The sequence below is a fragment of the Thamnophis sirtalis genome, unplaced genomic scaffold, assembly GCF_051295495.1.
Source record: "Thamnophis sirtalis isolate CommonGarterSnake01/CBP01778 unplaced genomic scaffold, rThaSir2_p1.2 scaffold_2, whole genome shotgun sequence".
Classification (NCBI taxonomy): Eukaryota; Metazoa; Chordata; class Lepidosauria; order Squamata; family Natricidae; genus Thamnophis; species Thamnophis sirtalis.
Window position 1 is genome coordinate 69295830 of NW_028261382.1, and position 14340 is coordinate 69310169.

Below are 14340 nucleotides of genomic sequence, written 5' to 3' on the forward strand. Positions count from 1 at the left end.
TTAAATAAATAACCCAGCAGTAGATACAATGTCCAATTAAAAATCAGAAACTGCCTCACTTCCGCTAACACCCACAGATTTGGGAAATACTTGGCCTCTGCTGTCATTAGATTATATAAATTTCTCCTTTTAACAGATTAACAGAATTGGGTCATCTAGTCCAACTCTCTTGCCTCCCTGAGTCCTGAAAACCATGTGAGATGGTTATAGAAATGAAACTTTCTGCTAGCAGTTGGTTAGAGTTGACAAGATGAACTCACTTTCTTGGACTAAAATGATGCAATGTTTGTGACAGTTTGCTTGAATAGACATTTCTTTACTGAGGTGCCCTTTTTGCTTTAAAAGGTTGGACCATATGATGTCACCCTGCACCCATCCCTTCCCTACTCTTCTTTGAACAGAGGTCTGGCACACCGTTGGCTATTACTTCTGTGATCTGGATGGCATCTGCACTTCTCTTGATCATTGTGTGGAGCTGACAGACAGATTGACAGAGTTGAAAGGGAGCGTGCAGGTCATCTAGTCCAACCCCCCTGATAAAGCAGCATTTCTGACAAATGGCAGTCCAATCTCTTCCTGAAAGCCTCCAGTGATGAAGCTCCCACAACTTCTGAAGGCAAGCTATTCCATTGATTGTTCTCACCATCAGAAAATTTCTTATTTCTAGGTTGAATCTCTCCATCAGTTCCATCCATTATTCCTTCTGGCCTCGGTGCCTTGGAAAATAGCTTCCCCCTCCCCTCTCCCCTTCCTCTCTGTGACAGCCCCTCAAAGATTGGAACACTGCTATCATGTTTCCCCTGGTCCTTCTCTTTACTACACTAGTCATACCAAGTACTTGCAATCTTTCATCATATGTTTTAGCCTCCAGTCCCCTAATCATCTTGGTTGCTCTTCTCTGCACTTTTTCTAGAGTTTCAACATCTTTTTTAAAGTGTGCTGACCAAAACTTGATGCAGTATTCTAGGTGTGATAGTTGGCTCATATTTAACTGGTTTTCCACTAAGACTCCAAAATCCCTCTCACAGTTACTGTTATTAAGCCTGATTTCACCCAGTCTATACATGTACTTTTGGTTTTTCTTGCCTAAGTGTAAGACTTTACTTTTCTCACATTGAATTAATTTATTTGATACGGCCCAGTGTTCAAGTCTGTTGATCTTTTTGGATCCTAAGCTTGTCTTTTGGGGTATTGGCTATTCCTTCCAGCTTAGTATCATCCAGAAATTTGGTAAATTCCCCTTCTGTTCCCCCAGTCATTTATGAAGATATTGAAGAATACTTGGCCTATGACGGAACCTTGTAGTATCCCATTGCTCATTGAGTAAGGTTTGTCAGCCAGTTATGGACCAATCTGGTGGTGATGCTATTTAACCCATTTTTTTCTAGCTTAGCTTAGGTTGTGTACTTTATTGAATGCTTTGCTGAAATCTAAGTCTATTATGTCCACAGTATTTTTCTGGTCTATTAATTTAGTTACTATGTTGAGGAATGAAATAAGATTGGTTTGGCATGATCTGTTTTTAACAAACCCATGCTGACTGCTAGTTATTACTTTACTCGTTTCTAGATATTTATTTATTTATTTATTTATTTATTTGTTTGTTTATTTATTTATTTATTTATTTATTTATTTATTTATTTATTTAGTTTGTATGCTGCCTACTCTCGGAAGACTCAGGGCGGCTTACAAATAAAAAGGGAAGAGGGGATATAAAAAATAAAAAAGAACAATGAAAAATTTAACAACATTCATGACTTAGGATGGGGCTGGATAAATCAACAGCCCCAGGCCTGCCAGAACAGCAAGGTCTTGGTCACTTTGCGGAAGGCCAGAAGGGTAGTAAGGGTCCGGATCTCAATGGGGAGATCGTTCCATAGGGCCGGAGCAGCTAGCAGCTAGATAGCAATAGCATTTAGACATATACCACTTTACAGTACTTTACAGCTCTCTCTAAGCAGTTTACAGAGCCAGCATATTTCCCCAACAATTTGGCTCCTTATTTTACACACCTCAGAAGGATTCAAGGCTGAGTCAACCTTGAGCCTGGTGAGATTTGAACTGCTAAATTGCAGGCAACTGTAAGGTGACCAGACGTCCCGCTTTTGGCGGGACAGGCATGCTTTTTCACAATTTGTCCCGTGTAGTTTTCAAAAAGTCCCAATTTTTAATTTTTTTTTGGCGCCTTCGCTACCTTGCTCGCTCCCCCGCCCATCCGCTGCCGCTCGCTCGCTCCCCCGCCCATCCACACTAAGTCTAAGGCAGCCCAGCCTGCCGCTCACTGATTGAGCCTGGACTCCAGCCAATCAGTGAGCAGGCTGGGGATGGAAAAGTTTAAGCACGCTGCTGACTCAAGTCTCTATTTCGCCTTCGCCTTTGCTGCTTCAGGTAAGCAACTCCGGCGGTGGGAATCGGGAGGCTTTGGGTGGGTGGCGGCGGCCTAGCTTTGCAAGGGAAGGCCTTCCCTTGTGAAAGCCTTCCCTAGGGAGGCCGCGGGCTGGCAGTAGCTGCTGCGGTCTAGCTTCCATCCCCCGCCCTGCCTCCTCGCCACACCACTAAGGGACCCTAGCCTTTTTTTGTCTCTCCACAGTCCAGTCCAGTCAGTGTCTTACCTGTTCCTGCTGCCTGCCTGCTCCATGCTTCCATCCATCGCTGCAATCCATTGCATTGAAGTTCTGACTCTGCCTGCCTGCTGGTAAGTGAGCCGTTTTTTTTTCTTTTATTTTTTTAATTTAATGTATTTTAAAATATTATTTTATTTATTGTGCAAGCGGGGGGGGGTGCGGCAGAGCCAGTGGCGAGAGAGCGATCTCCGCCGCTGTGCAGAAGGAATCCCCGCCACTGTTCCCTCTAAGGTGCACGGCCGCGCATGTGGCAAGAAAACCCCGCACAGCAGTTTCTAACTGCCGTGCAGGGCTCAGAAAATCTAGGGTTAGCACGGGTGCGGGGATGGCGGCAGGAACTTATGCGACACAGCTCGTCTCCTAGGACCTCCTAGGTGCCGGCTGCACCGCTCATTACCGTCAGTCACTCCGTGTTCAGCAAAGCAAACGTGGGGAAATCCTTTGCAGGTGGCTAGAACTGGCCGCCCGCAAAGGACCTCCCCAGACTTGTTTTGATGAGCACAGAGCGACTGACGGTAGTTTGTGCCGGCTGCGGCTGCTCAAACTAGCATCAGTTGTCCCCGTGTTCAGCAAAGCAAGCCCGGGGAGGTCCTTTGTGGGCGGCCAATCCTAGCCGCTTGTGCCCAGCGCTGTGGCTGAAGTAAACCCCCAAAGCCCCTGCCGCCACCGGAATATCTGCTGCCACCTCCTCCAACAGCACTGCCGGATTTGCCGCCTGATGCTGTGGCTGAGGTGAAGCCACCAAAGCTCCCGCCACCACCCCTGCCCAGCTGAGGTGTTCCAAGCGGAGGGGGAGGCACCGCCACCGCTGCTATGGGCAGGGGCACCAGTGGGAGCTTTGGTGGCTTCACCTCAGCTGCAGTGCCAGGCAGAAAATGTTGTGGTGCTGTTGGAGGAGGAGGAGGAGGAGGAGGAGGTGGCAGCAGTTATTCTGGTGGGGGGGCTCGTTGGCATCTTCAGCTGCAGCCCTGCCCCCAGTGAAAAAACCGAAGATGGAGCAGATCCACACAGATGACATTGCCGCAACATGATTAGAGGAGGAATTCTGGGAGTTGAAGTCCACAAGTCTTAAAGCTGTCAGGTTTGAAGACCCCTGGGTTTTTTTCTAAAGGGTTAGGGGTGCAAGGATCTTGTAACAACAGCTTTAAGATTTGCATGCTTCAAATGCCAGATTTTCTGAGCCAACATTTTGGTTGCTAAGCAGGAGCATTGTTAAGTGATACTGATATTATATAACACTTTTAATTAAGCGGGTACCTTGAATAAACATAACTTTGAGTTTCAAATAATACTGATTTCGTTGTTGTCTTAGGTGACATCTGTGAAAAAAATTCAGGTGCTCAGGCATGAAAATGTGCCGCTCAAACACTATACTTTTCTGCTTACACTGTATCTGCACATAATTTTTGCCAATATATTTAATAAATATAAATTTAAATAAACTAAGGTGACCAGATGTCCCAATTTTGGCGGGACAGTCACGATTTATAACAATTTGTCCCGTGTCCTGGGGTGTTTTAAAAAAGTCCCAATTTTCTTTCATGTTGAAAGCCCAGTGGATTTGCTTAAGAAATCCTAACGGGGGCAAGACAAAAGACACTCTGTCTAAACCCTCTGTCTGTCTCAGTACTTTCATTGAAGATAAAACGTTAAAGTAAGAAAACTCCCCCCTGCGCCCCTTTTACCTCATTTTATAAGAAAAGATGACCCAATACCATAGAGCTGCAGGGAATACTTGGCTTGAGAAGTCGCGAGTGTTCCTTCCTGGATTTTCTGGAGGGGAGGGGCACAGAGGTTGGAGGTTGGCTCATGTGGAAAAAATGGTGGCAAAGTTTCTTTGAAAAATATTTCCCTGACTAATTTCACCATTTTAATTTGCTCAGTTCTTTGTATTAACATCCACATCATTCTGGATTGACTTGGAGTTCCTGCCTGCTGGTAAGTGAGCTGGGTTTTTTTTCTTTTATTTTTTTAATGTATTTCAAAATAATATTTTATTTATTGTGCATAGGATTTTTTAAAATAGTTTTATTCTGTGTGGATTCTTTTTTTAAATTGTCTTAGACTATTTAAAAAAAGATTCTATCCAAAATAAATGGAAATAAACCATTTTTAAAAATTCTATGCACAATACTTTGAAATGTATTGTGAATAGAATTTTTTAAAATAGTTTTACTTCAATTTATTCTGTGTGGAATAGTTTGAAATGTTTTACTTCAATTTATTCTGTGTGGATTCTTTTTTTAAATTGTCTTAGACTATTTAAAAAAAGATTCTATCCAAAAATTCAAAATACCAGCTGCAGTTATTCACTTAGGAACTGTGGCAAGAAGTGTGGTATAATGGGTTTAGTGACCAAAGTTAAATGGCATTGAAAAAAGTGATTGATGACCATTTTTCACACTTAGCGACCATTTTCACACTTAGTTACCGTTGCAGCATCCTCATGGTCACGCGATCAAAATTTTGATGTTTGGCAACAGTTACAATTTATATTTGTAAATTGTAGTTATGTTGAAATAAAAAAAAATACAATAGTATTTTTGCGTTGTATGAAAATTTTTGTTGCTCCGTATAAAATTTTTAATCAAGCCCCCCCCGCCCCCGGTCAAAGGTGTCCCTCTTTACCAATCTGAAAATCTGGTCACCTTAAAATAAACGTATTATATTTGTAAATTGTAGTTATGTTGAAATAAAAAATATTACAATATTACTTTTGCGTTGTATGAAAATTTTTGTTGCTCCGTATAACATTTTTAATCAAGCCCCCCCCCCCCAGTCAAAGGTGTCCCTCTTTACCAATCTGAAAATCTGGTCACCTTAGGCAACTGGCAGTCAGCAGAAGTATCCTGCGGTACTGCACTCTAACCACTTCACCACATTGTGGCTCAGTATTCGCAGATCGTTTTTTTAATTCTCTTTTCCAGAATCTTCCCAGGAATTGATGTGAGTGTCAACCCTGAAGCTGACCTGACCGGAGCCATCTTGGAACTTCTGTGTTGCCCAATGGAGCTGAGGGATAGGGAGGGGGGGATTAGAGATAGCTGGGGGTTTGTAGCCAAAATAAAATACTTTCTCTTGGGAACCAAGGATATTCTTACATCTGGACCGTGGCAGGAGGACTGAGGTTACCAGGCAACCAGACAGCGACTTGATTGGATCATGTGACTGATTATTTGTGGTTGTGGGAAAACTTTTTCTTTTAATTAGGTGAGAACTGCGGGAACCTTCAGAGTCGTTTTTCACCAGATCTGTGCCAATATGATATTCCAATAATAAAGCCATTCTTTGAGGAATCCAGCTGCCTTGGAGTTTTACTTGTTATGGGACTATTATTTGGAACCCTGACAGGCTGATTGGTCTGCAGTTTCCTGGGTCTGTTCCCCCCCCCCTTTTTTTGAAGATGGGAACCACATCAGCTCTTTTCCAGTCCTCTGGTAGTTCCCCGGTGCTCCAGGATTTTTGAAAGATGTGGTAGAGTGTTCTGAGATGACACTTGCTAGCTCCTTTAGAACTCTGGGATGTAGTCTGTCAGGTCCTGGTGATCAGACAGGTATTCTGTTACCTTTTTTGGCTTATTTTAACTTTTATAGTTATGTTTTTGATAGGTTGGGCTATAGTTTCTTTTTGCATGAAAACTGATGCAAAGAATGAGTTAAGCAGCTTTCTCTCTGCTGCCTATTGGCATCCCTCTAACTCCCTCTGGCCAGTGGTCATTTCTAGGAGGTCTGCATCTAAGAAGAGGTCCATGTCCACATAAAGCTGAACCTCGCTGTGCTTGGTGAGCATTACAGGGATTTGTTCTATATCTCCGATACATGATGCACTCAAGTGCAGATTCACCCGTTTCTATGCTGATGGATGGGTGTCCCAACAGTTTAGATAAGTAATACCTGGTTCAAGAGAACTGGTGAATGGCAGAGGTTTGGTGAATTGATAAAATGCGGCACCAACAAACATATTTATTTATTAAATTTATTTGCCTCCTATCTTGCCATGTGGCTACTCTAGATGGCTTATAATAATAAAAAGGAAGAGAATGGAAGTGTAAACATAACAGAAGTAAAATAACAGAATAAAATAAACCACGAAAAAGGAACAATGAGACTAAATCAATATGATAAGCAAAAAAGATGGGTGGAGTATATACATTGTATGTATGTGTCAGTGGTGGGTTCCATGAACGTGCATGCGCGCTTGAACTGAAATTATAGAAAAAAGAAAAACAGCAGAGGAGAGGCATGTCAATCTGCCGCCATGGATCAGCTGGGCTTTGGAAGCTGGTATAAAGGTAAGTATAACCCAGGGGTGGGTGGGCGGGCCCGCTTCTTTAAAAAACAGAGAACGGTTTGCTCTCTGTTTGAAGGCAGCACTACCGGTTCTGGAGAATTGTATGGGGACAACTTTCCCAAGTAACCCATACTTCAAAAAGAAACAGACGCAGGAGTCATTGGTTATTTCTAGGAATATTCAACGTAGCTACTGAGTCTCACATTGGGATCTTCAATCCCAGAGGCCAATAAACTCCACACAGGAGTTCTGCTCCATAGTAATACTGCATCCCAATTAAATAATTGCCAATAGATGTCCTGCCAGACTCTGCATGGCCACACCCAGCAAAGGATCAATCAGAATAGAGCTGGAAGGGATCTTAAAGATCTTCTAGTCTAACCTCCTACTCAAGCAGGAGACCAATACCATTTCAGACAGGTGGCTGTCCAGTCTTTTCTTAAAAATCTCCAGTGATGAAGCAATCACAACTTCTGAAGGCAAGTTGTTCCATGGTTAATTGTCCTCACTATTAGGAAGTTTCTCCTTAATTCCAAGTTGCTTCTCTCCTTGAGTAGTTCCCATCCATTGTTCCTTGTCTTGCTTTTTGGAGATTTGGAAAATAAGTTGACTCTCTTCTCTCTGTAGCAGCCCCTCAAATACTGGAATACTGCAATCATGTCATCCCTAGTCCTTCTTTTCTCTAGACTGGGCATACCTATTTCCTGCAACAATTCTTCATATGTTTTTGTCTCCAGGCACATAATCATCTGTTCTGACCCCCCTTCTCTGTCCAGGAATGAAAGCCAAAAGCCACGTAACTAAAAAGGTTTCTTTTAATTAGTCCAAGCTCTCGTTGGCTGCAAGCCCAAAATAAACAAAGAGATAAAAGTCCTATAAACAAACACAGCACTGCAAAGAGGCTTCTTCCAGCAAACCTACTTTTCCAAGTTGGTTTCTCTTGACTTGTGAACCTGAACGAGAACGTTGACTTCTGCAACCAGGCGTGGCACCAGCAGTCTCTTTTATCAGCAGGAGAGAATCTTAATCAGTATCAGCTAATCACAATCATCTCCTACAATTACGCAAGTGTTCCTTCCTTTGAGTAGCCTTTCGCCTGCATGCATCCTGAAACAACTCCCAAATGTTTTCTGAAACATTCCCTTTGATCCAATGCTCTGCCACCACTTGGTGGCCAACCAGTCTCTCCTTGCCCTGCTCAGAGTCGACACCCTGTCCAGGATCCTCCACCTCCTCCAAGGCTGACTCATAAGACCCCTCACTGCCGGAGTCTGGCGGCTGCTCCAAAGGCTCATGCCGGGCCACAACACTATCCCCTACTGCAGGGCCCTTCCCCAGGTTCTGACGCTCGGGATGCAGCCGGGAGGGATTGATGACGGCCTCCACGGGACACGGTCCAAGACACTGGTGGCCAAATCTCTTAGCCGACCGGTGTAATGAAAGATGCCGTGGGGACCGCCACACACGATCTCCTACAGCCACCTCCGGCACCGCATGCCGAGACCCATCTGCCACCCTTCAGTGATCCTTCCTTGTTCAGCCCAGATAGCAGCAACCCACCTGGTGGACTGCCGGGATCCCAGAGACGATGTCCTGTGCTGCGGGGACCGGAGTTGGCAAGGGCTGCAATAATCTTGGAGAAGCCCTCCTCGCAGACCTGGCCCTTTGACACTGGACACATAACACCACGCACTTCTGCTTTTGTAAGCGGGGCCACCAAAACGTACGGGAGACCGGGCGTAATGTCCGGAAAAAGCACAATGTCCCACTGCTGGAGTGTCATGACACTGAGAGAGAACCAGTTTACGGATGGGCCCTGTGGGAACATACAGCTGGTCCTCATACTTCAAAAGACCCCCCCCTCAAAGGTCCACGGGGAAGCCGGCCCTACTTCCACCTTTCGTTGTTCCACCCACTCATCACCCCGCTGCTCATCCCATATCAGAGACCATACGCTCACGGGATGATGAACTGCAGCGCAGGATGCGACAGGTAGAACAGTCCGGGGTGGAAGCAAGACTGCAGGGTCAGAGTTCTCCGGTTTCCTAGACAGGGCATCCGCCCTTTGAATCAACCCCCCATGAATGCACGTCACCTTGGGCAAGTGGAGTACCTGGGCTGTACAGACCTGCCAGTTTCCCAACACGTTGGTTTGTTGCTAAGGCGAGGCTGCAGGCCGCGCAGCCCTCCTACTCTTCTTGGGGCAACTCACAGCTAGGTGTCCAGGATCCCCACAGTAAAAACACAGCCCCCAGCACACCGTCTGTCCATCTCTGTGCGTGACACTTGGGGTCTGATGGCACCCAACTCCATGGGCTCCTCCCATTCAACTGCAGTCTCTTGAGGAACCAGCACGGTAGTGGTCTCCTGGGATGCATGGCAAGGCCTCCGCCTCTGCAGCCGGGTGTCTATCTGGAGGCACAAGTGAACCAAGGCATTGAACGTCAGTGGCCTGTCCACCCTCGCCAGTTCATCCTGTAAGGTATCAGACAGTCCGTCTTGAAAAGTGTCCATGAGAGCTGGTTCATTCCACACTGAATATTGGCTACACAGCTGGAATTCACTCACATAATCTTGTAATGAACCACTCCCCTGCTGCAGTGACTTAAGACGTCTGGTTGCTGTTTCCCCCTTAATGGGATCCTCAAACATCAGCTTGAAATGCTGACAAAAGCCCTGGAAATCATCCAGCAAAGGGCTAGGCTGAGTTAACAAGTGTGTAGCCCAACGGGCAGTTGTGCCTAAGAGCAAACTAATAATAAATCCCACCTTCGTCCGGTCAGTGGGAAAGTCCTCCGCTCTCAAACTCAGGAACAGCTGGCAACTTGACCAGCCAATACTGCAATCTGCTGAGCCAGCTGGCCATTCTCAGCACGGAGCTGCTCCATTGTAAACAGAATGGAGTTTTGTCAGGGCAGAAGCCAGTCTGTTCTGACTCCCCTTCTCCATCCAGGAATGAAAGCCAAAAGCCACATAACTAAAAAAGTTTATTTTAATCAGTCCAAGCTCTTATTGGCTGCAAGCCCAAAATAAACAAAGAGATAAAAGTCCTATAAACAAACACAGCACTGCAAAGAGGCTTCTTCCAGCAAACCTACTTCTCCAAGTTGGTTTCTCTTGACTTGTGAACCTGAACGAGAACGTTGACTTCTGCAACCAGGACGTAACACCAGCAGTCTCTTTTATCAGCAGGAGAGGATCTTAATCAGCATCAGCTAATCACAATCATCTCCTACAATTACGCAAGTGTTCCTTCCTTTGAGTAGCCCTTCGCCTGCATACATCCTGAAACAATTCCCAAATGTTTTCCAAAACATTCCCTTTGATCCAATGCTCTGCCGCCACCTGGTGGCCAACCAGTCTCTCCTTGCCTTGCTCGGAGTCGACACCCTGTCCAGGGTCCTCCACCTCCTCCAAGGCTGACTCATAAGACCCCTCGCTGTCAGAGTCTGGCGGCAGCTCCAAAGACTCATGCCTGGCCATAACAATCATCTTAGTTGCTCTTGTTCCAAAAGTGGTTTTTCAAGAGGCAACTGGACTTTCTTGTTTTTGTTTAAAGATGTTTTGCTTCTAATCAGTGGTGGGTTTCAAAAAATTTTACTACCAATTTTGTGGGCATGGCCTATTTTGTGGGCGTGGCTTGGTGGTCATGTGACTGGGTGGTCATGGCCAACTTGATGTTACTCACCAGGAGATGTCATGGATTGGATAAAATATGGTGAAGCTCACTTAACAACACTCTTGCTTAGCAACCAACATTTTGGGCTCAACTGTAGTCATAAGTCAAGGACTATCTCTGCCTTCCTCTGCATGGCAGTCTTGTCCTAGTAAATTCCTTCTCCTTTCTGGCAATTTTCCTCTCTGTTAGAGGCACCAAAATAATCCAGACAATGTAAGGTTTCCTGCTGCAGCAGGGTATTGGACTAGATGACCTCTGAGTAACCTTCTAGCCCTAAATTGCTATGCTATCTGTCTTTCTTTCTTTCTTTCTTTCTTTCTTTCTTTCTTTCTTTCTCTCTCTCTCTCTCTCTCTCTCTCTCTCTCTCTCTCTCTCTCTCTCTCTCTCTCTCTTCTCTCTGTGGGAAGCAACCAACACCCCCCCCCCAAATAAAATATTACTCCCAGAAATGCTTATTCCACATGCCTGCAAGATAGATAATGAAATAATCAACCTATAGAAAGTTTGGCTCCATTCACAAGCAGGGAATCCAAACCCTTTCAGAAACATAAAGCCCATATTGCACAAACCCCAAAATTTCAAAAACTTAGAACCATATAAGAATCCTTATATCCAGTTAGTTGTTCAGTTGACCCAGTAACAAACTGCTGAATGTCACTTTGCAAACTTCCTTTTTCAATTTAAAGCAGGTTTCAATTTAAAGTTTACAGCATTAAGACTTGTAGACTTCAACTCCCAGAATTCTATAGCCAGGCAATTCCGATTTAAAGCAACACCATTTTTCCCTACTTTGGTGAATCCAGGTTAAAAAGTGAGATTCCTTCTTTCTTTTTTTCTTTATTTTCTCCCTTCCTTTCCTACCTCCCTCTCTCCCCCTCTCTCTTTTAGTTTTTAAAACCTCTTTTCCTTTGCCTGAACCGGCAGGAAAAAGGGTTTCTTTAAAAAAAAAAGCTTCTGATGGAGGTTTGGGAACGTGGCCAAGCCACCATTACTACCAGTCCAGTCCAGTATGCCAGATTTTTACTACCTCTTCTGGTGTACTGGACAGGACCGGGAAGAACCCACCTCTGCTTCTAATCCAAGAAGCTTCTTCAGTTGTCTGAGCTCATCCAAAAGCTTTTTGGATGAGAAGCACAACACATCTTCAAAGAAAAACCGGAAAGAACAGTTGCTTCCTGAAAAAGCACCTTTGGGACAACCATTACCATCAACTGAGAATCTCTATAGACACAGTTGCTCTTCTTTGCACTTTTACCCAAAGTCTCAACATCTTTTTTGTAATGTGGTGACCAAAACTGGATGCAGTATTCCAGGTGTGGTCTTACTAAGGATTGGTGTTAGGCTGATTGGTAGTTTCCTGGGTCTGTTTCCCCCCCCCTTTTTGAAAATGGGAACCACTAGCTCTTTTCCAGTCCTCTGGTAGTTCCCCGATGCTCCAGGATTTTTGGAAGATGTGGTACATTGGTTCTGAGATGACATCTGCCAGCTCCTTCAGAATTCTGGGATATAATCCATCAGTGAATTATATTCATCAAGGTCAGACAGGCGTTCTCTTACTATTTTCTTGCTTATTTTAATTTTTATTTCTAGTCTGTCTTTTACAATTATATTTTTGGTAGGTTGGGCTATTGTTTCTTTTTGTGTGAAGACTGATGCAAAGAATGAGTTAAGTAGCTCTACTTTCTCTCTACTGTCTTTTACTTCTTTGCTATCTTTTCTAACACTGTTTGTTCCCTAAACTTTTAGCATTCAGTTCCTTGTTGGTCTTGGGTATGTTTCTTATATCTCCTATTTTGTAACTGGGATTTTCATCCTTCCCTCTATTCTTTATTATGTTTTCCTTTTTTCATCTTCTTTCTCTTTACTCCCTACTTTCTTATGTGATTGGTTATCTGGAGGTTTTTTTGGGGGAATTAGGTTTTAAAGATCATGAAGATTCCCCCCCCCCCCCCCGGCCGCAATTCTAGTTTAAAGCCTTTCTGATAAGATGAGCCAGTTGTTGTCCGAATGTATTCTGTCCAGTTCTTGTGGGGTTCACTCCATCCCTTGCCAGTGGCTCTTCTTGTAGATAATGAAGACCATTGTTTAGGAAGCAGAAGTTCTTTTGACAACAACAGTTTTTAAGCCAGTGGTTAGCTTCTAAAATCCTTTGCTTCCTCATTGGACGTTGGACTTTGGTTGGAAGTATAGATGAAAACACCACGTGCTCCTAATTCTTTAATTTTCTTCCCTAGCTGTTTGTAATCTCTTGTTACTGTTTTCAGATTCATTGTTGTGTCATTGGCCCCCACATGTAGGAGAAGAAAGCAGTAGTAATCTGTGGCATTGATTCTTTTAGTAAGGTACTGTTACTTCTTTGATTTTTGTCCCAGGGAGACAATATACCCCCCCTAGATTGACTGCCTGGTCTGCAGACTATGGTTTCTCTTCCACTAATTTCCTATCACCAATATTCACTTTTTTCTTTAAGAAGTCTGGGATACTTTTCTTCCTGTTACAGGAATTCCCAATTATGCCTCTTTTTAAAGAATATTTTCCTCCAGGGGAGGTTATAAAAGCAATTATTCAGTTCCAGAGGGACTTTATTGGAGTGGGCTAGGGCTTTGCTCTTTATTGTTCTTTTTTTTCCTCTAAAAGTGACATGTTTCTCTTGGTCTTGCTCTTTAGGCACATATGTAGGGTTGTTTTTTTACGAAAGCTGCTAACATTCACAAGAAGGAGACTCCTTGTACAATTGGGCCTTTCCTGGAGCCTGAAATTACTTCTTTGTCAAAGAAAAAAATGTATTTGGAATGGTTTAGATGAAACCTAAATTTAGATTAGATGAAACCTGGCTCAACAGCAGTCACTGTGAGAGGCAATCTTGGAATGCTAGTGGACAATCACTTAAATATGAGCCAGCATTGTGTGGCAGCAGCTAAAAAAGCCAACACAATCCAAAATTGAATTAACAGAGGGATAGAATCAAGATCATGTGAAGTATTAATACTGCTTTATAAAGCCTTAGTAGGACCACACTTAGAATACTGCATCCAGGCTGTGTGTGGCCTGAATCTCAGCAACAAGATATGTTCTCAAGGGGGCTCTCCGAAGAATCGTCAGATTTCCTGCTATGTTGAGGGATGATTAATCATAGCCGCCTTGTGGGGGCAGCGAAGAGGGGGGGCACAAGTAGGTGTGGTTGGGGAATGCGCAACTCCCCTAAAACACCTGCAAAATTGCTATGCAATTGCTCCTGGACCTAAAGCAGGAAAGCAACCATTGTGAGCTTCCATGCTGAGCAGCTTGGAAAATCAGCAAGGTACATCTCTGGGTGAGATAACGAGACTGCTTGAAAGTACAACATTCCTGTAATGTTGTAACCTCAACCTCCGGTTGAAAAAACTTGTTTAAAGAAAGAGTGGCAGGAAATGTGGGGACGGGGCTTAGAAAGCTCTCCCACCCTCAGACCAGCAGCAAACAGACAGATGGAGCCATTAACAGAATAAAAGAAACAATAGATCTTGAGAACTATTTAACTTGAAGGGCTAGAAAGCAAATTGGAACTTTTACTTTTACTTTACTCTTTACCTTTTACAGAATTTATAGACTTTTACCTTGCACATTTGTTTTTCTAGTAATGCTAATAATTTCTGAAAATCTCTCTGTTTTCAAGCGAATGATAGAAATGATGAATTATTTGTTTGCACTGCCATCTAGTGCCAAAATTAATATAAACAGCAAAGGAGAAGGGGCATCCCTATCTGA